The sequence below is a fragment of the Gymnogyps californianus genome, unplaced genomic scaffold (assembly GCF_018139145.2).
Source record: "Gymnogyps californianus isolate 813 unplaced genomic scaffold, ASM1813914v2 HiC_scaffold_47, whole genome shotgun sequence".
Lineage (NCBI taxonomy): Eukaryota > Metazoa > Chordata > Aves > Accipitriformes > Cathartidae > Gymnogyps > Gymnogyps californianus.
In genome coordinates, this window is record NW_026114367.1 from 1 (window position 1) to 22,722 (window position 22,722).

The 22,722-nt window shown below is 53.2% G+C and overlaps 1 pseudogene; it reads right to left on the minus strand.

Annotated features, from left to right (window-relative positions):
• Positions 1-3,213: 3,213 nt before the first annotated feature.
• Positions 3,214-5,464, minus strand: LOC127028896 (PHD finger protein 7-like; annotated as a pseudogene).
• Between the last annotated feature and the right edge of the window lie 17,258 nt (positions 5,465-22,722).

The window sequence follows — 22,722 nt, forward strand, 5'->3', positions numbered from 1 at the left end:
AAACATTGCCACCTCCTGCTCTCTCCTTTTCAAGTCTTCCAGGGATACAGGAAACACCACAGGTCGTGCTGCAGGGCTGTGAGGGACCCCACAGCAGCTCCCTTTACTGTGAGAGTCGCTACTCATTCCGGGTGGGGGTGAAGATGCAGAGAAGTGGAATCAAAGAAGCAGTTTTGCTTGGCCTGAGAGATTGTGGCTTCAGCACGGCAGCTTCAGCAGCAGCTAGCATGGAGGAGTTGTGGAAGGAGCTACGCGCCGGGCTCGCTCTACAACACTGGCACCTGCCTGACCCTGTCTGCCCTGCTCTGGCAAAAGAGCTAAAGGCAAGGGAAATGTTTCTCATCCAAAGCTGCAAGTTGCTGGGCTCCAAGGTGAAGGAGAACTGAAAACCAAGAGAAGAAAACAGACGCTAAGCAGGAATTCTGTCTTTCTTTGCCTTTGGTGACTCTTAAGAATAAAGTACCAACAGTTGCACAGCCTGAGCAATGTATGGTATTCCATATATCCATAGTTGCCTTGCATACTAGCCTTCTACACAGCCTCTGCAGGCCTGTCCCTGTGAGCTTGCATTTCTCTGGCTCAGGGCTCAGCCTCTAGTTCTGCCTCGAGAAAGCAGTCCCAGCACCTCCCAACATCGTTCTTCACAGGCACCAGTTCTACAGTGGGCATCGGACAGACAAGACGCCTAGAACAGAACCTGCTGGGGAGGATGCTGCCTTTAGGCTTCTCCCTCTCTTGGAGGCTGATGTACCTGGACCGAACAGCAGGGATAAGCCAAAAAGCAGTCCGCGTCCTTGCACTAACGAAACCAACAAGAGCCCAAAGCCAGATGCCTTCCCTGCTCTCAGTCCCACCTGTCCAACAGCTCCAAATCTTCCCAAAGCAGATCAATCAGCCTAGCAGGTAAGGCATGAAGCCACACTCCAGCCAACCACACAGACCCCACCAACCAAAGGCATGGGCAGCACCAAGCAAGAAACTCACAGGCAACCTTTGCACCGAGTCTGAGCTAGAAGCACTGAGCTAGCACAGGGCGACAGCAACACCACTGCCAAACACGGCTGAAACTGCCGATCCCGTTGCATTTTTACGTGTGGCCTGATGAGACGCTTCTGCCTTTCTCTCCTCCACTGTATTCCTTAGTACAGGAATACGCGCCTGGTTAATCTTCTCTTGAACAGGTCATGAGATGATTCAGCTATCCAAACCAGAGAGGGAGTGAGAGAAAGAGAGGAATGCAGATGAACTAAACTGCAAAATAGTATCACTGACTACAAAGCAAAAGACCCAGAGACCAGCTGTCGGTTTTACAGAGACAAAAGCAGATGCAGGAAGAAGTACACAGAAGTGTTTGCCGGTGAAAACCTAGCACGAGACTAAAGATTTGTGATCTTACCCAGCATCACTAGGAGGCAGAGGATGCTCTCCTAGCTGATCTGACATGTACCGAGACACTTAATAAAGTCAAGCTGCTGTGTCCATCCAGCTTAAAAACATTAACTTCCATCCCTCTCCTGTTTCTGCATATCCAGATAGCGAACCATCACTAGAAGCCTCGTTCACTAGACAGCTGTCTGACAAAGCACTTTGGGACAAAAAGCAACAAGACGATTGAACAGGAGCCCAGGCTGCGCGAATTCAATGCTTGCCAACAATCTCACCCAGAGCAGAAACTAAGGTGAACCCACGAAAAGTTAGAGACCTTGCCAAGTGATGGAAGTGCCACAGCAGCTCCACTGGCAGAAACCCTCTTGAGCTTCAGCTGGACTTGGGAAGGCTACCGCCGCTCCCCGGGACATGCCAGGGTGCTGGGGCCCAGTCAGGGCATCCTGGGCAAGGCTGCCCTCCCTGGGGCAGGGAGCGCCATTGGGACGGCAGAGCTGCTCCCAGAGGTGGGGAAGAGCTGTCGCAGGGGAGTGGGGAAGGGGCAGAGACCGCGGGTGCAGACGGGGCTCAGGGGGTGCGTGGAACATCGCTTCTCCAGAGTGATGCTGAACAGCAGCCTCCCGGGGCCAGCAAGGCCTGAAGCACATGGCAAGGTGCTGGGCAGCTGGCCAAGGCCAGCCCGTGGGGAGGAAGGTCTGGGGAAGGCATTGCCAACCTTCGGGGAGAAGACAGCCCACCCAGTCCCGTCCCCTAATGCTGCCCCTCGAGAAAGGCAGAGGAGGATGACTGACAAATGAGCGTGGGATCTCCCAGTGCAGATGAGACGAGCAACCAGCTTTATTGTGCTGGGGATGGGGGCCAGCACTTGGGGCTGGTGCATGACTGCTCAGCAGCGTCTTCCAGGCCGGCTGTACGGCTTTTGTGCCCGCCGTTGTAACCGTAAGCGGTGTCGGATCCGGTCTGGCCCAGGGTGCCTGGAGCGCTGCTGCTCTCGAGCGCCAGAGTGCCACGGACAGCCCCGATGCCGCCTGCCTGGTGGAGCTGGAGCTGCTCCTCTTGAGCGCCAGAGCAGCAAAGAACAGCCCCAGTCATCTGCCAGGCAAGTGCTGGGCTGCTTTCAGCACTTGGGCTGGCACACGGCTGGTCCCGCGCTGATTTCCAGGCCGGCTGTACGGCTTTTGCGCCCGCGTTGTAACCGTAAACTGGTGTCGGATCCGGTCTGGCCCAGGGTGCCTGGAGCAGCTCCTGCTTTCAGGAACTGGGGAGCTGCGGGATGGCCCCAGTGGTGCCTGGATGGCAGTTGTGCAGCTGCTTCTGGCAGGCGCTGGGGAGCCTTGGAACAGGCCCAGTGCCACCTGGCTGGTGGTGCTGGGGCTGCTGCTTCAAGTGCTGGCGAGCGCCAGATGGTCCCCGTGCCAGCTGGCTGGCAGTGCCAAAGGTGCTGCTTTCAGCACTTGGGGCTGGCACACGGCTGGTCCCGCGCTGATTTCCAGGCCGGCTGTACGGCTTTTGCGCCCGCCGTTGTAACCGTAAGCGGTGTCGGATCCGGTCTGGCCCAGGGTGCCTGGAGCGGCTGCTGCTTTCAGGCACTGGGGAGCTGCGGGATGGGCCCCAGTGGTGCCTGGGTGATGGTGGGCCTGCTGCTCTCATACACCAGGGAGCGGTGGGACAGCCCTGATGCACACTGGCTGGCGGTGCTGGGGCTGGTAAGCGCTGGATTGTCACTGGAGGCTGTGAGGAGAGGCAGGAAGGTCAGCAGCACGGCCACCCAGCCCCGGGGCAGGAGGCCATTGTGGTGCCCACAGCCCTCCCGGAGCCAAGCCCACCCTAAGCCCCTGCTACCAGGCCTAGCCTGGACACTGGCCCCAGCCCAGGGGCACCCAGGCGCTTTGCCTCTTACCAGTGCCCAGGCCAGCACAGCAGTCGCACTCCCAGGTGCTTGCGCTGTTCCTCAAGTAGGAGCAGTGTCGGTGGGTGCCTTCGGCAGCACAGGAGCTGCACAGGAGCAGTTGCCAGGGCCTGGGGAAGCAACAGGTTGCCAGCTGTGAGGACAAAGTGAGGCAAGCAAGGGACTGCCCAGCAGAGCCCTTGTTCTTAGTCCTTCCTCCCCAAGCCCGTGCGGAGACAGAGATCCCGTGCAGAGCCCTCCATTGCTGCTTTGGCAACTTACCCCTCTTCCTCCGCCTGTCCCTGCCTCCGGACAAAGGCACTTGCTGGCATTGCAGCAGCTGTGCCTCTGATACACCAGTCCGAACGCTTGGTCGCTCTCCCATGATGGTTGTCTGCTGCAGAAGGAAGGGAAAAGTGTGAGCCCCTGCTGCCCCAGCATCAGGCAGATCCAGGCTGTCCTGCGCTTCTGCCCCCACCACCATTTCCAGCTCCTCCATGAAGCTGAGGACAAGAGGCAGGGGACAGCAGAAGGCCAGGCCTGCCGGGGCACTCCCTGGCCTGGCGCTGCGCTTGTGCCCGACGTCTTGGCAGCTGGGAAGAGAAAAACCAACCTTCTTGGAGATTCGAATCCCCATGGTGAGCATTTCCATCACAAACTGATCTTCGTTTCGGCAATGCAAGCAGCGGAAGCAGACGCCAGCGTGGACAGCCTGTTTCTGGATGCAGCTCCGGTGGAACCAGGCGTGTTGGCATGCTGGGCACACCATGGTGCGGTAGGACTTTTTGTCCTCCACGAGCTCCAGGCAGACGATGCAGGTGCTGTTCTGCTCCGGAGTGGCCTGCACTGCCTGCTCTGGGCGGTGCTCCCAGCAGAAGGACCTGGGGGAAGATGGAAGGGATGGGCGAGGTGAGGTGAGAAGTGCTGAGTCCTTCCCCGGAGATGGCGAGGAGGGCAGAGGAGCTGTGAAGGAGCCCAGACCCTGTCTGGGCTCTGGCTCTGGCTGTGGCTGTGGCTGTGGCTGTGGTAGGCTGCTGGGAAGTGTCCTGGGGGTTCCTCACTTGTGCATCCACTGCTGACAGGAGGGGGCTGAAGACGAGGAGGCTCCTGCACGGGCCGGCAGCCCTTACCTGTACAGCCCAAAGAACTGGTGACACATTCACCCTCTGAGGCGCAGGGGAGATGGAAGCTGCGGACGCACCCCTTCTCCTGGCAGGTGATGGTGGCACCCATCTCGCCACAAACGAAGCAGCGCTGGAAAGAGCAGAGCAGCCCCCTCAGCGGCAGGCTCAGGGCCTGCGTGGCCAGCCCCACGCCTCTGGGCAGGGCGCAGGCTGTGTGGCACTGCTGGCTCACACCCCGCAGATCCGCCTGGCGCACGAGGCTTTGGCCTGTGCCGGAGCCTCTGTGGAGCTGCTGGGAGCAGGCGGTTGTCCCAGAGCTGGTGGAAGGGCTGCGATTTCTTTCTTGGGCTCCAGGAGGAGCTCCCGCAAGCCTCTCCCGGGGCAAACTTCCCTGCTCAAGGTCCTCACCTTGTGGGCTGCCGCCTGGATTGCACGTCTGATGTCCTCCATGAGAAACCCGTTCCTGCTCTCTTGCGGAAAAAGCCTGCTGGCAAGAAAACTGCAGAGCGGAGAAGGCCGGGAGCTCATTAGGTCAGCAAGGAAGGGACCATCCCTGGCCGAAAGCTGGAGGGAGCCCCAGGAGAACTCACCAGGCAATACGTGTGGGCACAGAGCCCTCTCTTCGCTCTTTTGCACCCACAGATATCCGGGTCAGCCTCTGCCGGCGACACAGCATGCATGCTGGAGGGGAGAGAGCAAATGCCGCTGGGATGAGCACCTCTGCGGGGCTGGGGAAGTGTTCCTGCGGGATCGCCCCCAAGGCCCTGCTCTGTCCCTGCCTAGCTGGCTGAAGGGCAGGGCTGGGGCCTTTGCAGAAGAAGGGAGCATGGCAGGCACGGGTGCCCCAGCAGGTGCCCACAGCCCAGCCTGGGCCCCGCTTGCTGAGGAGAGGAGGGACCCTGCCCCACGGCGACTGGGGAGCTCCTGCCTTCCCTGCCACCGGTCTTGGCCGCACGCAGACTGCCCCGACAACCCTCTGCCAGCCATGGGCAGCTGTGGGAGGGAGGGATGCTTTGCTCTCACCTTGCTCCTTCGAGTCGGGGTCCTGCTGCTTCACTGCGAACATGGTTGCACGTCGACGGTGAGCGCTTGGAGATCCTCTGCCCAGCAGGGCCGGGGTTTCTCCTCCGGACGCTCCTCTGCCAACCCTGAGGAGCGGCGGGACATGGTGAAGCTTGCAGCACAGGCCCCGGAGCCCCGAGGTGTGAGGCTCCCCTCCTCCCTCGCAGCCCTGGCAAGCCCCTTCCTCCCCTGCCCTCTCCTCACCTCACCAGGTCGCACTGACGCACGGCCGGAGGCCAGCAGCCCTTTATCAAGGCCTTGGCAATGGGTCACAGTGGCCACTGTGACATCACCACCACCCATCTGCGTGTGCCCCCAATACGGCAGGGGCGCCCTCGGCTACCTGCCACCCCCTGTGACACGGCCACCGCCTCACAGGGGTGGGTTTGAAGTGCTGAGGCAGGGGCCGAGCCCTCAGCACGCTCTCAGCGTGGAGACGGCGCCGAGCGTGGGGGCAGGTAGAGCTCTTGCACCCGTACGGGGCTGCAGTGCTGGCACAGGTCGCCCAGAGAGGCTGTGGAGTCTCCAGCCTTGGGGACAGGCCCAACCCGGCTGATACAGGCCTGGGCAGCCTGCTCCAGGGGACCCTGCTCGAGCAGGCGCTTGGACTAGGTGGTCTCCAGAGGTGCCCTCCAACCTCACCATTCTGGGAGTCGCTGAAAGGCGGCCTTACATGTGTCGAGAGGGACCTTGTCGATCGCAGGCACGCCGAAAGTGGCGAGCACAGGAACGGGAACGGGGCCAACTGCATGGGGATGTGGACAGCACTAAGCGTGGGGACGAGGATGCACCGAGCAAGGGGGGTGGCGACTTTGAAGTTTGGGCTTTGGGGACATTGCAGGCGTGTGACAGGGATGGCACCAAGCACAGAGGTGGGGACCTCAGTGAGTGTGGAGTTGGTGACAGCGCTGAGCATGTCTACTGGTTTTATATGGGTTAAGCCTCTTCATCGTAGCCTGTATGGTGCTATGGTTTGGATTTGTGACCAAAACAGTGTCGGTAACACACCAATGTTTTAGCTATGGCTGAACAGTGCGTGCACAGTGTCAAGGCCTTTTCTGCCTCTCACACAGCCCCGCCAGCGAGCAGGCTGGGGGTGCACAAGACCTTGGGAGGGACACAGCTGGGACAGCTGACCCCAAATGACCAAAGGGATATCCCATACCTTATGATGTCGCTCAGCAATAAAATTGCGAGCTGCTGCTGCTCCCGGACTGGCTAGGCATCAGTCGGCTGGTAGTGAGCAATTGTGGCTTTCTGCATCGCTTGTTCTCTTGGTTTGGTTTTGTTTTGTTTTCCTTGTTAAACTGTCTTTATCTCAACCCACGAGGTTTTGCATTTTTAACCTTCTGATTCTCTCCCCGTCCCACTGCAGGGCAGAGTGAGTCAGTGGCTGTGTGGGGCTTAGCTGCCTACCGGGGTTAAACCATGCCAGCGTGGGACAGGGGTGCTGCTGAGCATGGGGCTGGGGACCTCACTGAATGGGGGGCCAGGGCCAAGGTGAGGGGCAGGGCTCGCACAGAGCGTGGAGGCCAGGGCCAAGCATGGGGCCGGGGCCAGGGCCGGGGCCAGTGCCGAGCATGGGGATGGGGTCAGCACTGACACTGGGATGGGAAGGGTGTCAAGCGTGGCAGGTGGGTATGGCTCTGAGCGTGAGGACAGGGACAGTGCTGAGCACAGGGGCAGGTAACAACAGATGCCCAAGCTCAGAAATGACCCAGAAAAGTAGTCCGGACCATTTGGGTATCCTCAGAGCATACGATCCAACTTGGGCAGACGTCCAACAATTATTTGAATCGGTGCTTACCCCAGATGAGCGTATACGAATCCAGGAGCATAATCCAAGGTGGGCTGCAGAAGCTGCTGGAGAAGAACGCCCACATGACTTTAAATACTATAAAACCCACAACAAGAGCTCCAGCTGACCCTTAGGGTGGTGTTAGGGGGAAATTATTTCTGCCTAATAGATACGGGCACTATGCATTCAGCTCTAAACACACAGGAACACATTGGAACAAATATATATCATGGGAACTGAAGTCCCCAACACATACCCTGTTCAGAAGAGATGCCCCTCCAGCTAGGCCCCTATTAATTACGCATTCTTTTATACTACTTGCAAACAGCCTAACAAATTTCTTAGGGAGACCTTGACGCTGCAAAGTGCAGGCAAATTTACACTGTTCCCCCCACGGCATGCGGATCCAGAGACCTATCAACAATTTATCTAAATTAGTTGCCCCATTACAGGAAAGCCCTAGAGACTCACCCTACTAAAAGAACTACAAAAACTCCTGCCCATGTTTGGGGTGGGATCCCACTGAAGCAGGACTCCTAAAATCCAAAAAAATGATTAGCCTACGAACTAGAGAAGATCCCCCACCTTCACTCAAATGTATCCATTCTCTCATGGAGCCATTGAAGGGGTAAAACCCCTAATCCTTAATTTATGCCTTCATAAATATGAAGCAACACTCTGAACAGCTGACAGTGTTACACTGAAATGTTGCCACACTTTAAATTCAGCTTCCTTATTTCCACTGCCCCACAAAGGACACCAAAGTGGAAACAAGCTTGCCAAGCACATAAACCAAGCTTGGTGGCCTCAATCCCTTCAGAAATAGGAAGCAACCCTCTGAACAGCTGACAGCTGGGATGCACACAAATGGCTGAGTTCAGCTGTGAAACAGCAGCACAACCTTGACATGGCTCCTTTCCACTGTCCCCCTACCTGTGAGCATGCTGGGACTTCCTCGCTTCCCTCAAGGCCTCCCAGACTAACAGGGACGTGGCAGCTGTCCAGCCCACGTGCCGTGAGGAGAAACAGTTTTCACCATCAAGGGGGAGCACATCACTGCATCTGCAGAAGCAAAGGGGCAGCCACGCCTCGGCCTCGCAGATGCCCAAAGCTGCCCTGAGCCCCACGAGCCCCTGGCGCCCGCCACTTGCTTGGCCCTGAAGCTCTGCGGGGCCTGCCAGCGCTGGGGAGCCCCGGGACAGAAGCGAAGCACACTGGGCAGCCCCCCTGGGGAGAGGGACGGGGGCTCCGTCCTTCCTGCTGGCCGCAGGACGATGCCCTGGCCACGCCAGCACAGGGCGTCTCTCCTCCTCAGCCCCAGGGGAAGGCCAGGCCTGAGGAAGGCCCTGGGTGCTGGGCTCAGCACGGCGGTGGGACCGGGGCACAGCCCTGTCTCCCGCCAGGTGCCGGCCTGGCCGACGCCAGCGGCGCCCGTCCCGCAGCTCCTCCTGCCAGGGCTGTGGCTGCAGCACAGGCAGACCCGCATTTGGGGAAAGACGTGCCCATGCGGAGCACATCCAGGCAGCTCCCCTCCTCTCCCCCCTCCTTTCCCCCCTCCCCTCCCTCCCTGAGCAGGCCAGACCCCGGGAGCGCACCGAGGGACGGCAGAGCTGTGCACACACCTTGCGCTGCTGAGAGAACAGCTCCAGGTGAAACGGCCCTTCTCGAAGGCCGTCCTCCGCAGGCCAGTGTCCCGGCTGCTGAGGAGCGAGCTGCGGTGGGGGGGCAGCGGGCGCAGGCCAGCTCTGGCAGGAGAGGCCCGGGCTGCCCCTGCTCGCGCCGGCAATAGGCACGCCATTGGCCACGGCTGAGCCAATCAGCAGAGCCGGTGTTGGCCTGTGCCAGCCAGCCTGGGGCGGGGCACAGAGGCCGAGGGGCCGAGCAGCCATGGGTGAGAGTCGGGCTGGGGCAGCCGGGCGAGGGGGGACCAGGGCCAGGGCCAGGGCTAAAGGTAGGCCCAGGCCCAGGCCCAGGCCCGGGCCCAGGCCCAGCACAAGGCCCAGGGGAGCTGCAGGCGCAGGAGCAGGTGTCTCCCAGCGTGGCCGGGCCTGGGGGGACCTGGAGACCTCACCGCCACGAGCCCCACCGTGGCCCAGTTCACCAGGCCTGGGCCCGAGTGCTCAGCCCAGGGACAACCCCACAACCAGGGTCAGAGCGGTTCCTGCTGGTGGGTTGCCAGCCCCCAGTCAGCCCTGAGCCAGAATGCAGTTATCTAAGCTGGGCTGAGGTGGAAGAGAGTGGAAAACAGTTCATCGAGAGGAGGCGATGGAAGAAGGTACAGTGTACGTGGCACCTGGGATTAACCGACACCCTCAGTTTCGTATCTGGATCAGTACTGTGCTTGCACATGGACTAAGCCCCAGTTGAGAGCAGAAATTGCTGTTACTACTCCTGGGTGCCAGAGGGCTGTTCCTGCTCTCTCCTCCGTGGTGCGACCTGAGCGCACGAGTGCCCTGCCTGCCTCTGCCTTGGTGCTTTGGGAGCTCGGGGTGAAAAGGAAAGACAGAGTCGTGTAGTCCTTGATTTTGTTGTACTAGTGAGGCTATTCCGGTTCCAGCTCCTGCAGCTCCAGTGACCATAAGAATTGCCACGGTTAAAGCGGTAAAGGGTTCACGCTTCTGTATGTGATGGAGTGAGGAGGCTTGTTACTGTACATAAAGCTTTCAGGGTGATAAATTACCCTAGGTACTACAATAACTTGTATACAGAATTCTTTTGTCCAATCAAATACTTTGTTGATAAACAGGGCGTGACTCCAGTTTGAGAGCAAACCCCTTTTGCGTTTTCAGCTGGGAGTAACCAGTCCGCCTGTCTCCCACTTGGCCCTTGGACAATTTTATTGCAAAGATGTTGTTTAGATCTAGGCACCTTCCTTTTCCGGTGACTTGTGACATGGTAATTCCTTGTTTCCGAGTATCCCATAGGCATCCAGCCGGGTTAGTACCATTAGCTTTTCTATGCCTGTGATCTACTCCTGTAGCTTCATAATAAGGTGGGCGTGTATCATAACATAACCAACAATGTTTCGTTATATTAGGATTGGTTGTATTTAGGACCTGAAAGCTTGCTTGCAACAGGTTCCATAACGGGTTGGTTGGGGGGTAGGAGTCGGAGTTCCAGGTTCTGGCAGATTTATCTTGGTGTTAATTTCAGAAACAGATGGAGTTATTTCTGTTAAATCCGTTTCTCCGTCTGCAATAATAATAGAGTTTGGCCAACCCCAGAGGGGCCTGGGTATTGGTTCTTTCTTAATTAGTATGAGCCTCCCTTATCGGTTCCGGGTTCTGTGTACCTCACTCCCATATTCTTCCAATTGTCCACCCAATATCCGTAGGTTGTGTAATATTTAGGAAAAGGTATTTACAGTTTCCACGTCCTTTCCACCCTTCGGTGGGGTGCATCCATACGGACCCCACTGGACCCTTAGGTATTTATCTCTGCCACATCCCGGTATCCAACTAGGGGCTATGGTCTCACAACCCCAATAACTACAATAATATTGATTAGGGGAGTTACAGTACCCTTTTCCAGGATTTGAACTAGGGCAATATAGAATCCCATATATTTCCAACATCGGGTTCTCGGGACTAGCTGGCACAAAGAGGAATTAAAACTTGGTTCTCCAGGTGTTATCTGGGTCGCGATAGCTGTCTGATCTTCGAATCGACTTAGGGTCCATTTAAAGGGTTGGTGTGGATAGCCATTAACATTTGTGCTCAGGTAACTTATCGTAATTAGAAACACGGCATATCGAGAAGGGTGGAGACCCGACCAATTAGGGGCTACAGTTTGTATTCCCAGGGCCCAATTGTTCTCAGTACAGTTGTCGTTTGATATATACTTGGTGGGATTTCTTTTATTATCCCTGAGGCAACTCTTCCAGCATCTGGCGCAGTCCCACTCTGGGGTTTCCTTTCTCCACAGTCTTTTACTCCTCTGCCTCGCTCGTCGACCCGGTTGCTTTGAGTCACGAGGGGTACCATCTTCTCGGCAGCAGGGTATTCTTCAGGAGAGTATATGCACCGTCTAGACACTTGCCTCCGTAGGTATGTTTCCCAGTTTTTTATTCTTTATTTCAGGTGAAACACACCGGACCCCTGTAAGGTCTTACGACACTGTACCCTAATAATGTTAGTCATAAATGGAATTGGTTCATTGGGGTGATAACAATAAAGTTCTGGATTTATGCCCCGTATAAATACTTCCATCATCTGTTAGAATGTTTCCAAATTATTCTTGAGATACTTTAATTTTTAAAGTTAATTCGGTGAGTCCACTCTCTTTACCCCAGCATATTTGGCATACCCTCGAAGGGGAACCCATAAAGGCAATGGGTCCACCACCGTTCTCGGCACACCTTACAGCTAAAACAAATAAAAGGACAACAATTACAGTTGGATACACCACATTTTACCTTGACATCCTCAGTGCTAATGTATTCGTATCCTGCTAATAGACTATGATTGCTTACGTGTTCCACGATTATACATGTGTCCATTTATGATTTCCGAAGAGTCATCTTCAAGTCCCCAGGTGAGCTAGTGATTTCCCAAGAACGGTCTCTCAGAGGCCCCTTGACGCGGCTTGCATGGGTCCAGCCTTTTTCTGCCGTTCGAATGGCTGTTTCTGTGGTAAGTAAAACGAGATAAGGTCCCTCCCAACGAGGGTTAAAGAAGACTCTTTCCATGATTTAATTAGGACTTTATCCCTGGCCTTATATTATGCATAGCTATATCTAAAGGAGGTCTTTGTGTTACCAGGCCTTTATTCCGTAACTGGCCTCTTCTGGCCATGAGTTGGACTAAGTATGGTTTTAATTGTGCACTTTCGATTTGGGGGTGATCATGGGTATTTCTAAATCATATGGCATCCCATATAGCATCTCAAAGGGTGATATCCCTACATCAGTTCGGGGTTGTGTTCTTATATTCAGTAATGCCAAAGGGAGGCACTTTACCCATGACATTTTAGTTTCTAGCATCAATTTTGTGAGTTGTTTCTTTATTTCTCCATTTACCCTCTCTGCCTTCCCTGAACTTTGTGGATGCCAAGGGGTATGATATTCCCATTTTGTTCCAAGAGAAGAAAGAGCTTCCTCTGCTATTCTTGGCACAAAGTGAGGGCCCCTGTCCGAGTCTATTACCTCTATTGATCCACATCTGGGGATTATGTTTTCCAATAGGGTTTTTACCACTGTCTGTGCTGTGGCTCTGGCTGTGGGAAAGGCTTCCACAAAATGGGTGAAATGATCCATTATTACTAAGAGGTATTTATATCGTCCTACTTTTGGGAGTTCGGTAAAATCTAGTTGAATTCTAGCAAATGGTCTGTGAGCCAATTCTCTCCCTCCCGGGATCCTTTCCCATAATTGGTGTTTATTGACCCTTTGACAAGTTATACATTCGTTTACTATTCTTTTTGCTATATTATATACCCTGATACACATATATTTTGTGGCAAATTGATCCACTAGTGCCTGGGTTCCCAATGAGTGGTTTTATGAAATTTTTGCATAATTTTCAAAGCTAGGGTTTGGGGAGAACTTCTCGCCCATCTGGAAGCTTCCACTTTCCTTCTTCAGTTTCACTGATCCCCATTTTAACCATCTTGTCTTTTCTTGTACTGTGAAACTGAGGATGGGATGTATCTTCCCATGTAGTGGGTAGTGATCATACTTGGGTTTCCCGCTTTCATGAAACAAACGTCTACACGAAAATGCATCTATCCCAAAATCCTCCCAACACTTTCAGCACGGAAATTCTTCGTTATTCTCCCACAAGTTTATACAATCCTCTCTGCTATTTTTTAATTTGTATCAGCAGTAAGGCTGCCCTCTTTGCTTCTTGATCAGCAAGGTTATTTCCTCTAGCTAGGGGTTGAGTCCTTTCTGGTGTCCTTTTAAATGTACTACAGCGACACCTGCTGGCCCTCGTAATGCCTGTAAGACTTGAGTTATTAGCTCCTGATGTACGAGTCCTTTTCCTTGTGAGTTAATCAGACCTCTTTCTTCCCAAATTTTCCAAATGTATGTACTACACCGAATGCATATTTTGAATCCATAAATATGGTTCCAACCTTGCCTTTTAAGATCTGTAAAGCCCTCAATACGGCATAAAGTTCACAAGCTTGAGCCGACCGGTTAGGACTTAAGGGTCCAGATTCTATTATATTAAATGATTTTCCATCAATAACTGCAAAACCCGACTTCCTTTTCCCTTCAACTACCGGGATGACCCATCCACAAAAAGCTTTTCTCCTTCTTCAAGTTCTTCCTCCTCGAAATCTGGTCTAATTTTCGTTTGCTCCTCGATACTACGGAGACAATCATGGCTGATTTTATCACTTGGTTCCCATATAGAAATTGTGCCGGGTTTTGTAGATTTGTTACCTCCAACTCCAATTTAGGGGAAGAGATCAGAATGCCCTCATATTTTAGGAGTCGGGCGTCTGTTATCCACTTATCAGCCTTTGTTGTAATATTCCTCGGATGTTGTGAGGAGATAGCACTCTCAATTCTCCCCCGAAAGTAATTTTATGTGTTTCTTCCACTAAAAGGGCCACGGCTACTATTGCCTGTAGGCAGGTAGGCCATCCCCTCCTTACGGGGTCCAGGAGTTTAGATAAAAATCCCACAGGTTTCTTCTTACCTGCCCAATCTTGAGCTAATACCCCGAATGCTGTTCCCTCGTCAACATTAATAAACAAGAAAAAAAAAAGGTTTCTTCACATCTGGTAGGCTGAGCACTGGAGCATTTACTAGATCAGCCCTTAAAACCTCTAGCTGCTTGTCATCACTTTCCGCCCATTTTAGCAAAGGAATTTTACTTTTTTGCTGTAGTTCTCAATCCATTGTCTACAATATCCAAAGAGGCCTAATAATTGCCTGATTTGCCTTTTAGTTTTCGGGGCTTGTAGTGACAAGATAGCATTTACCCTTTCAGGATCTAATCTTTTAGTTCCTCTAGTTAATCGATATCCTAAATACTTTACTTCCTCTTCGACAAATTGTAACTTTGATTTTGATACTTTAAGTCCTTGTAAACTCAGGAAATTCAGTAACTTATACTTTCTTCCCTCACCTTCTTTCACTTTTTCCAGCTAATAGCAGATCATCTACATACTGGACCATCGTGACCCCTTTTCCCACTTCATGTCCCTTCAAATCTGTTCCAGAGCTTGCCCAAATAAGTTCGGGGATTCAGTGAATCCTTGGGGCAGTACCGTCCATCTTAACTGTTGTTTTCTGTGGGTGTCCGGGTCTTCCCATTCAAATGCGAAATAATCCCGACTGTCCTCATGAAGAGGGCAAGCCCAAAAGGCATCTTTTAGGTCTGTTACACTATACCATTGATTATCCGGTCCTAATTGACTTAGGAGAGTATGTGGGTTTGCTACCACTGGAAAGCGAGCTACTGTTCTTTGGTTAATTTCTCGTAGGTCATGTATTAACCTATATTTGCCATCTGATTCTTAACTGGCAAGACGGGAGTATTAAAGGGGACATACAGGGTTCTAATAATCCTTTTCTATTAGTCTTTGAATTTCGGGTTTTAGACCTATCCTCCCTTCTCTGGAGATGGGGTATTGTTTTATTCTAATCGGTATATCCGGATTTTTAATTGTTACCGAAAAGGGTTTGATGTTCAATCTGCCTATGGTTTCCGGAGTATACCAGACTTCAGGATTAATCTTTTGTTTATCCTCCACTCGCAGGGGACATAATTTAATTTTTATTCCTTCATTCTCAATTTCTAAACCAATTCCTAGTTCAGTCATTAAGTCCCATCCCAACAAGTTCTAATCTGCTTCTGGCATGAGTAATAGGACCCCCCCCCAATTTTTGTTTGAGTTTCAAAAATCACATCTTTTATTACGGGTACTCTAAAGGGCTCCCCTTTGCTCCGATGACTTGTACTGTCGTGGGGGATATTTTGCATCCGTGGGGCAATTTCTGGACAGTGGATCTCTCTGCCCTGGGTCCACCAGGAACTCGATTTCTTGTTGCTGGGGACCTATCTTTAGCTTTATCAAGGGCTCTGTTTTCTCCCGGGTCCCCAGCAAATAGAGCCCCTGACACCCTAGTCCTCCTTGAACATTTTTTTCATCCGTAATCCTCTTCCTACAATCCTTCTTAATATGCCCTTTCCCTCCACAATAAAAGCAAATTACAACCCTCGATCTTTTTCCCGTGGGGGATTCCGGGCTTCCCTTCTCACTCTACGATCCTCTGCTCTTTTCCAGAAGATGGCGTCCGCTGTCCTTCCCTGACTGCGGCTACCAACATTCTCGCCTGTTTCTTATGGGTCTCCTCCTCCTCCGAACATACACTTTCTGAGCCTCTTCAGTAACTCATCTAAGCCTTATCTTGCCAATCCTCCATCTTTTCCAACTCCTTTCTAATATCCGCCCAGGATTTGGCCACAAACTGTGTTTTCAACAAGGCTTGCCCCACCGGTGTTTCAGGATCTAATCCTGAATATAATTGAAGATTTTTTTCTTAACTTTTCCAGCTACTCCGTAGGAGTCTCGTCTTTCTTTTGGTGTTCACTAAAAGCTTTGTAATATTCTGTCCCCTGGGGACAGATTCCCTTATCCCTTGGACTATAATAGTCCTTAAATCCTGCATATGGCCCCTGCCTGCTTCGTTTTGGTTGTTCCAGTTAGGTCTTTGCAGGGGCCACTTGGTGTCTGCTACAGGACCTTGCTGATGCTGTTGGTCCCAAATACGCATCCCGCTCGCCTAATCATTTCCCTTTCTTCTGCTGTAAAGAGGATAGCCAAAATGGCTTGCAATTCCTCCCATGTATAGATATTAGGTCCCAGGAACTGATCTACTCGTTCCGAGACTCCGAGGGGTCTTCCAACAAGTTTCCCGTTTCCTTCTTAAATTCCTAACGTCCCCGGAGTTGAGGGGGACGGAAACATACCCATACCAGGTTGTGCTCCTCCCATTGCAACCTCCCTAAGGGGGTACAGATTACTCCTGTCCTCCCTCATCCTAGCCCGACTCCGAGTAACTCGCCGAGTCCGGGAGAGCTGTCGGGAGAGTTAGAGTCAGGGAGGTTGGGTGCCGTCGGGACAGGTGGAGGTACAGGCGGGACATAAGGGGGGGGGTGAGGCAGGAGCCTCATCCTCCTCTCGGGGTTTTCTTTTATTCCCTTGTTTTTCTTCTGTAAGGGGTATAGGTTGACCCTGGTTTCTGACTCTATCCATAGATGTGCATATTCACTCTCTTCCAGGCTAAAGGGTTCCTTCGAATTCACATATATGTTTAAAGCTTGGCACACCCAATCTTCAAAAGACCCAAAAACTGGCCAATATAGGTGGTCTCTTCTAATTTGTTTCCCACCCAAACTTCTATACAATAATGTATCTTTTTTTTTTTTTTTTTTTTTTTTTTTTTGTAACTTTATTTTTACCCTTCCTAGAGGGTAATCATCCCAATGTTTAATCATCAACCCCAACGGGCTATCTGGCGGTATCTGGGGTAACCTAACGTTAGGCACTACCCCACCCATGGGACCAGAAGACTTGCTCTTCTTCTGTCCCATCTTCCGGAGTGCCCTCACACACACACACAATTGTTCCCCTCCTCGTGGCCCAGTCCCTCGCGGGAAATGGGAAACGCACTACTAAGGGGTCCGCACTCACTTCGTCCTTGAGCGGACGTCTCACACAGACGCACTCCGGGATACCCAACCCCAACCGAACGGATCACTGGCCTATACTTACTCACTCCTGAGTCTTCGTTCGGGTCTTCGTGCACAAAGTTTACGGGGTTGCCGGCGTTTATTTGCTTTACTGCTGAATTTCGGTTCGTCGGTAGAGGCTTTGGATGGAAGAATGTCAACAGGGCCGCTTCTTCAGCGGGGCGCCTCCCCCGTAGGGTTTTTCCGGCCAAATTGCCTCTATCCGAGTCACGGCACCAAATTGTTATAAGTTTGTGGTCCAATAATTGAAATGGAACCAGTCCGATTATTTAAATCAATTTATTTGAGCAAGCAGCAGTAAGCAAAACAGCGCTGGGCGGCCGGGGAGTTTCCACTCTACCAACGGCGCGCGCAAAATGGAGAAGGATTCCCTTACTTATCCAGTCTCTAGTCCCTGCTTCCATGTTGGCTGGTATCGTTTGCGTTGTGTGTGCGCCTGCGCCGGCAGTTGCTAGGTGGTCGTAATCTGCCTCCTGGGGGTTGCTGGGATGAAGGCCGAAGTCTTCCTCAGCTGCCTTCTAGGTGACCTAGGTCCCGCTCATGTTCTTGTGGAATCACCTTTTCTTTTATCCGTTACTCAGTTGTTCCTTCTACCGAATATTTGGCTGTCCCTACCCCCACATGTCTTTGGATAACTAAGGAATGTTTCAACACTTGCAAGCGATTTTCTGAACAAAGTTAACCATTCTCAACTTATCTTCCACAATGTTTGTGGGTATTTCCCACAATGTTTGTGGGTATACATCAGCGAAGAAAAAAAAAAACTTTCCACATGTCTTATACAAGCAAGATTTGATTAACAAACTCAGGGTTTTACTTATTACATCCTGGGTTTGCTTTGCTCATCACTCCCGTAAGGTTTCCTGGGCTATCCTGCACTGGATATGTGCACAGAGAGGCAAATTAGGCCATGAACTAAGTTTCCAATTGGCAGGTTTCCTCTTACAATAGAACGTGCTTCCATTTTCTCCTAGGTAGCAGCCTGGAAGACAGAAGCTGAAGCAGCACGTGCCTCTTGTGAAAACAGGTAAGCAGAGATGGTTGTGTTCAGTGGATCCTCAGTTGCTTCCTGTGTAGGAAAACTGTACATTAATTGAATCTTTTGTGTCTAGGCAGGGCCTTGATAATGTTACTGTGTCGGCAGCAAGTATGCGGATGCCCGGTTTTCTGCCTATTTGTGACTGATCTTTCTTGTTTCTTTTAGTGAGGAAAATCTTGCTATGTACTCCCGAGGAAAGAAAGAAATGCAAAGAACCGGTGAAGAAAGAGGTGCCAGTCAAGGTGGGAGTGTAGGTAGGTTCTGGTTTTCGATTTTCTCAACTGTGTTCTGGCCAAAAGCCTTGTCTTACCCGATTGAAACGAGCTGAAGCACTGGGTATTTTTCATCCCTGCGCAATTCCGTATCACTACGGAGTTTACCAGCCATCGCCATGGACTCTGGGCCTGTCGTGTAGTGAGGGCAAAGGAGGTATTCAGAAAAAAAAAAAGAGCGTTTTTTCCAAAATGCTCGCGAGAGAGAAGGCAACAGCTGGCTGCAGAGAGGTGGGAATATAAAGAAACGGGCAGCGTCACTCGGCGTGAGAACAGTGATGTGGGTACAGGCGTAGCGTGATGGTTTCCGTGGCCTTGGGCAGCACAGCAGGAATTTTCTGCCGGCTGCCAGGGGTGCGTGACCGGCTCCTGCCGAGCGTGGAGATGGGCAGGGGAGAGGACAGTGCTGTTCCTGTTGGTGTGTAGCAGGGGACAGTGGGTGGAAGCTGCTCTCAGGACATTTAATTAAGAGCTGTCATCTTGGTAGTCAGTGGGAAAGCAGACGAGGAAGGAGGCTGAGTCGTGAAGGACCATATTAACTGTATGTGTGAAGCGACGGAAACAACTTGAGGGTGTTAAGGAGACCGTTAGTTGGGATTGAGGCAGTAAGCGAGACGATCCTTGTACGAGCTTTCTGAGCGGGTCAGAATGGGGCAAGCCTGCACGTCAGGACAGAAGAGGCTGTGGCAGTAGTGGAGCTGATCAGATCTCGAATAAGCGATGATTTGGGCAATAGGTGGCAAAGTCAGCATCTTGTAGATGTTGCGCAGAATGCGTGACTTGACCGCTGGCAATGAAGACCCACAAAAGGGTTCAAGCTAAACGTGCAGGTGTTCATGAGCATGGGGGTAATCTTGTGCTGTGCAGTGGTTAAAAAACCACAACAGCGAAACCCTTGAAACTTCCTGTGAAATTAGAGGTGGGTGAGAGACATCACATCTTTTGCCTCTTCCGCTCTCGTGCTTTCTCTTAAACTTGTTTGTGTCATTATTCTAAGTTCTTTGCTTTCACTAGACCCAAGACAACCTAAGGTATTGTTTTCGGGCCGGTCGTCTCTGGTCAGGCGGAGACATCCACGTAGACGTGCCGGTCACAGAGGCCTTGCTGCAAAGGGACTAAGGGGTGGGTGCGTGGTTAGGGGTGGTTCTCCCTTATCCACGGTGCTGTCAGTCACGTCACTTGGGAGGGGTTTCAGAAGGGTGGTAATTACAGAATACTAATAAGCCTTCAAGCACCGCCGGGGCTGATGGTGACAGTTCCCACCAGCTGTCCAGCTCAGGAAGAGGCAGGTAAGATGGCACAGAGGGGGCACCGACTGGTTGTCACTTCTCTTGCAGGAACAGGATTTAACAGCAGAAGGGAGGCAGGACGAGAGGGCCCGTGAGGTCGAAAAGCAAGTGGGACAGCTGGTGCCGTCACGCTGACAGCAGAGAGAGGAGAGAAGGAGATGCAGGTGAGCCGGCTGGGACAATGCTTCCGAGGGAACGTCTGCCACACAAAGAGAGAGCCAGAGAGAGGCATTGGGAGGTCGTGGAGTGGGTGAGAAGGGTGCCTGGGAGAGAGGAGAGCACGGGCAGATGGGAGACAGAGATGGAGATGGAGGTGAGAAAGGCAGGGTGTTGGCAGTGAGGACGATCCTGCTGTGCAGGTGATTGTGAGGTCACAGGTGGCTGAGTAGGTGATAGGGCAGGAGGAGGACCCGGCTTTTACAGCTGCTTCTGATGTCACTGGTAGCTAAGTAACTGAGTGGGTATGAAGGGACACGTGGCTTCTCAGGAGCTTGTGATGTCAGTGGTGGCTCTGTGCTCTGGGGGCAGGAGCATGTACTTGGCGGGTGCAGGTGCTTGTGCCGTCACTGGTGGCTGAGTAGCTGTTAGGACAGGAGCAGGCCCCTGGCTTGTGCTGCTGCTTGTGATGTCACATGAGGCAAAGTAGGTGACAGGGCAGGAGCAGGACCTGGCTTGTGCTGCCGCTTCTGTTGTCACTGATGGCTGAGGAGCTCACAGGCCAGGAGTCTTCACCTGGCTTGCGAAGGTCCTTGTGATGTAAATGGAGTGTCTCTAGCTATTAGGGCAGGACTATGCAGGTGGCTTCCGCAGTTGCTTATGATGTCATAGGTGGCTAGAGTAGGTGATAGGGCAGGAGCAGGCACGTGGCTTGGGCAGCTGCTTGTGATGTCATAGGTGGCTAGGTAGCTGTCTGGGTATGAATGAGCAGCTGACTTTTGGAGGTGCTTGTGATGTCACTGGTGGCTCTGTAGCTCTTAGGGCAGGAGCAGGCAGCTGGCTTCTGCAGGTTCTTGTGATGTCACACGTGCCTGAGTAGGTGCTAGGGCAGAAGCAGGCGCCTGGCTTGTTCTTTCAGGAATTATGCAGCCGCCACCTAGACCATGGTAGGAATTAGGCGGGTGCCACCTGACCAGGGCTTGGCCCTAGGTTCCTGCTCGCAGAAGACGAGTCGCCAATCCCTTAATTCTGGTCGGTGGTCTCTTGATTTCTTATTGCTTTTCTTAGTTGCTGGGCTGGCCTTCTTCTGAAGTTACCTCATTCTCTTGCAATTGTTTCCTTGGTCCTTTTCTTCTTCAGGCCGCTCGCATCTGCCAGTTTCGGCTAGTTCTGCGTTAGCAGCGTTAGCTTGATCAAAAAGTGTACTCTCGGGCAGCTCTTGCGGCCTAAGGCTTCAACTCCTTTAGCTTCTAGTGCTCAGCAAGGCTGTTAATGCTAACAATTCCCAACACAGGTAACTGCAAGCTCTACTGGAGCAACTCTGAGAAACAGGGCAACATCTGGGGCATCTTCGTGGAGGTTACTGGGAAATTCCTTTGGCCAATTAAAATGACAGCAGATGCCCAAATTTAGGGCAACCGAACCTTTCGCTACTCATTCTGTTCAGGGCTTCATCACGCTTAACAGTAACTTGGGAAGACAAATGCCATACACCGCTCCCCACCTTGCTCCTTCCTTCCACAACTTTTAGTGCTGAGCACGATGTCATATGGTGTGGGATATCCCTTTGGTCAGTTGGGGTCAGCTGTCCCGGCGGTGTCCCCTCCCAGCTTCTTGCCCACCCCTAGCCTAGTTGCTGGTGGGTCAGCGTGAGAAACAGAGAAGGCCTTGATGCTGTGCTAGCACTGTTCAGCGACAGCTAAAGCATCAGTGTGTTATCAGGACTGTTTAGGTCACAGATCCAACACACGGCACCATATGGGCTGCTCCGGAGAAAATGAGCTCCATCCCAGCCAAAGCCAGTGCAGTGAAGCCCATCCTAGTCCTGCCACGCAAGCGACACGCAGCAGAGAGGAGGGTTTGGGCACACTGGAGGGGCTGTTGCATCCCACAGGCCTTCGATCCCATCTCTTGTAACTGCCCAGCTGCAGCCAACCCCAAAGCCCGCCTGCCCAGACGGGCTCCCAGTAGCAGAGACACGTCGGTGCAGGGGGCAGACGGGATTTCTGGAAAAGGACTGGGGAGAAAGGGGATGACTGTTTCCCAGGACAAGAGGGGAACTCTCTCTCCTCTCTCCCCCGTTGTGCTGTCTCCCTGCTGGTGTCATAATGCGCCTTCAAATGACGCGGGCTGATGTCACAGGGGGATGCCCCACATGACAAGGAGGTCTCCCCAGCACTGCCGGCACTTCCCGGCGAGGCCTGGGCGCTGCTGAGCACTGCTCAGGGGCTCCCCACTGCTGCCCTTCGGAGCTGCTCCACAGCCAGGAGCGGGGTCGGGAGGCAGCGGGGCTGCGCTGGGGGACCCTCGCTGACGGGCAGGGCCCTTGCTGAGAGGCAGAGGAGCAGGGGCACGTCGGAGAGGAGTTTTGGGCGAGGAGCTGCAAAGAGCATCCCTTTTCCTGAGCTGAGGGCAAGCGGCAGGCGCGATGGAGGGCTGCTGCAGCGTGGCCGTCCGCTTGGAGCTGAGCAGCTTGTTCCCCACGCTCCTGCAGCTCTCCACCAAGGGTAAGGGACGATGCGGCAACCAGGACTCCCGGGTGATGGGGCTGGGGCTGTGCTGAGCCGCGAGGCTCCCACAGGCATGGCTCGGTCCCTCGCGAGGGGGGCCATCCAGGGCCAGCTTTCCCTGGGAGCTGGTACCTCTTGGGGTTCTGGCTCTGGGATGAAAAGGGGTCCTGCGTCCCAGGGGCTGGGGTGTCCTACAGCTCTCACAGGGCTCTTGTGAGCCAGCTGGAAATGCCTGTGCTGTAAATCAGCCCTTTCCCTTGAACTACTCTCCTTTGGGAGAACCTCTGTTCCTTCCCATGGGATCGTCTTGTGTCACCAGGCTGGCAGATCATGTCCTGGGTGCTGGGGTGCCATCCCTTTTGGGGGCTTAGATGGCCACAGGCCTGGTGCTGAGCCCTTCCCACATTGCCATTTCTGCCCCAGCCCTGCCCCGGGAGCAGAGGAAGGCTGGCAGTGTGAAATTGGGGCAGAGCCCAGCTCCGCAGCCC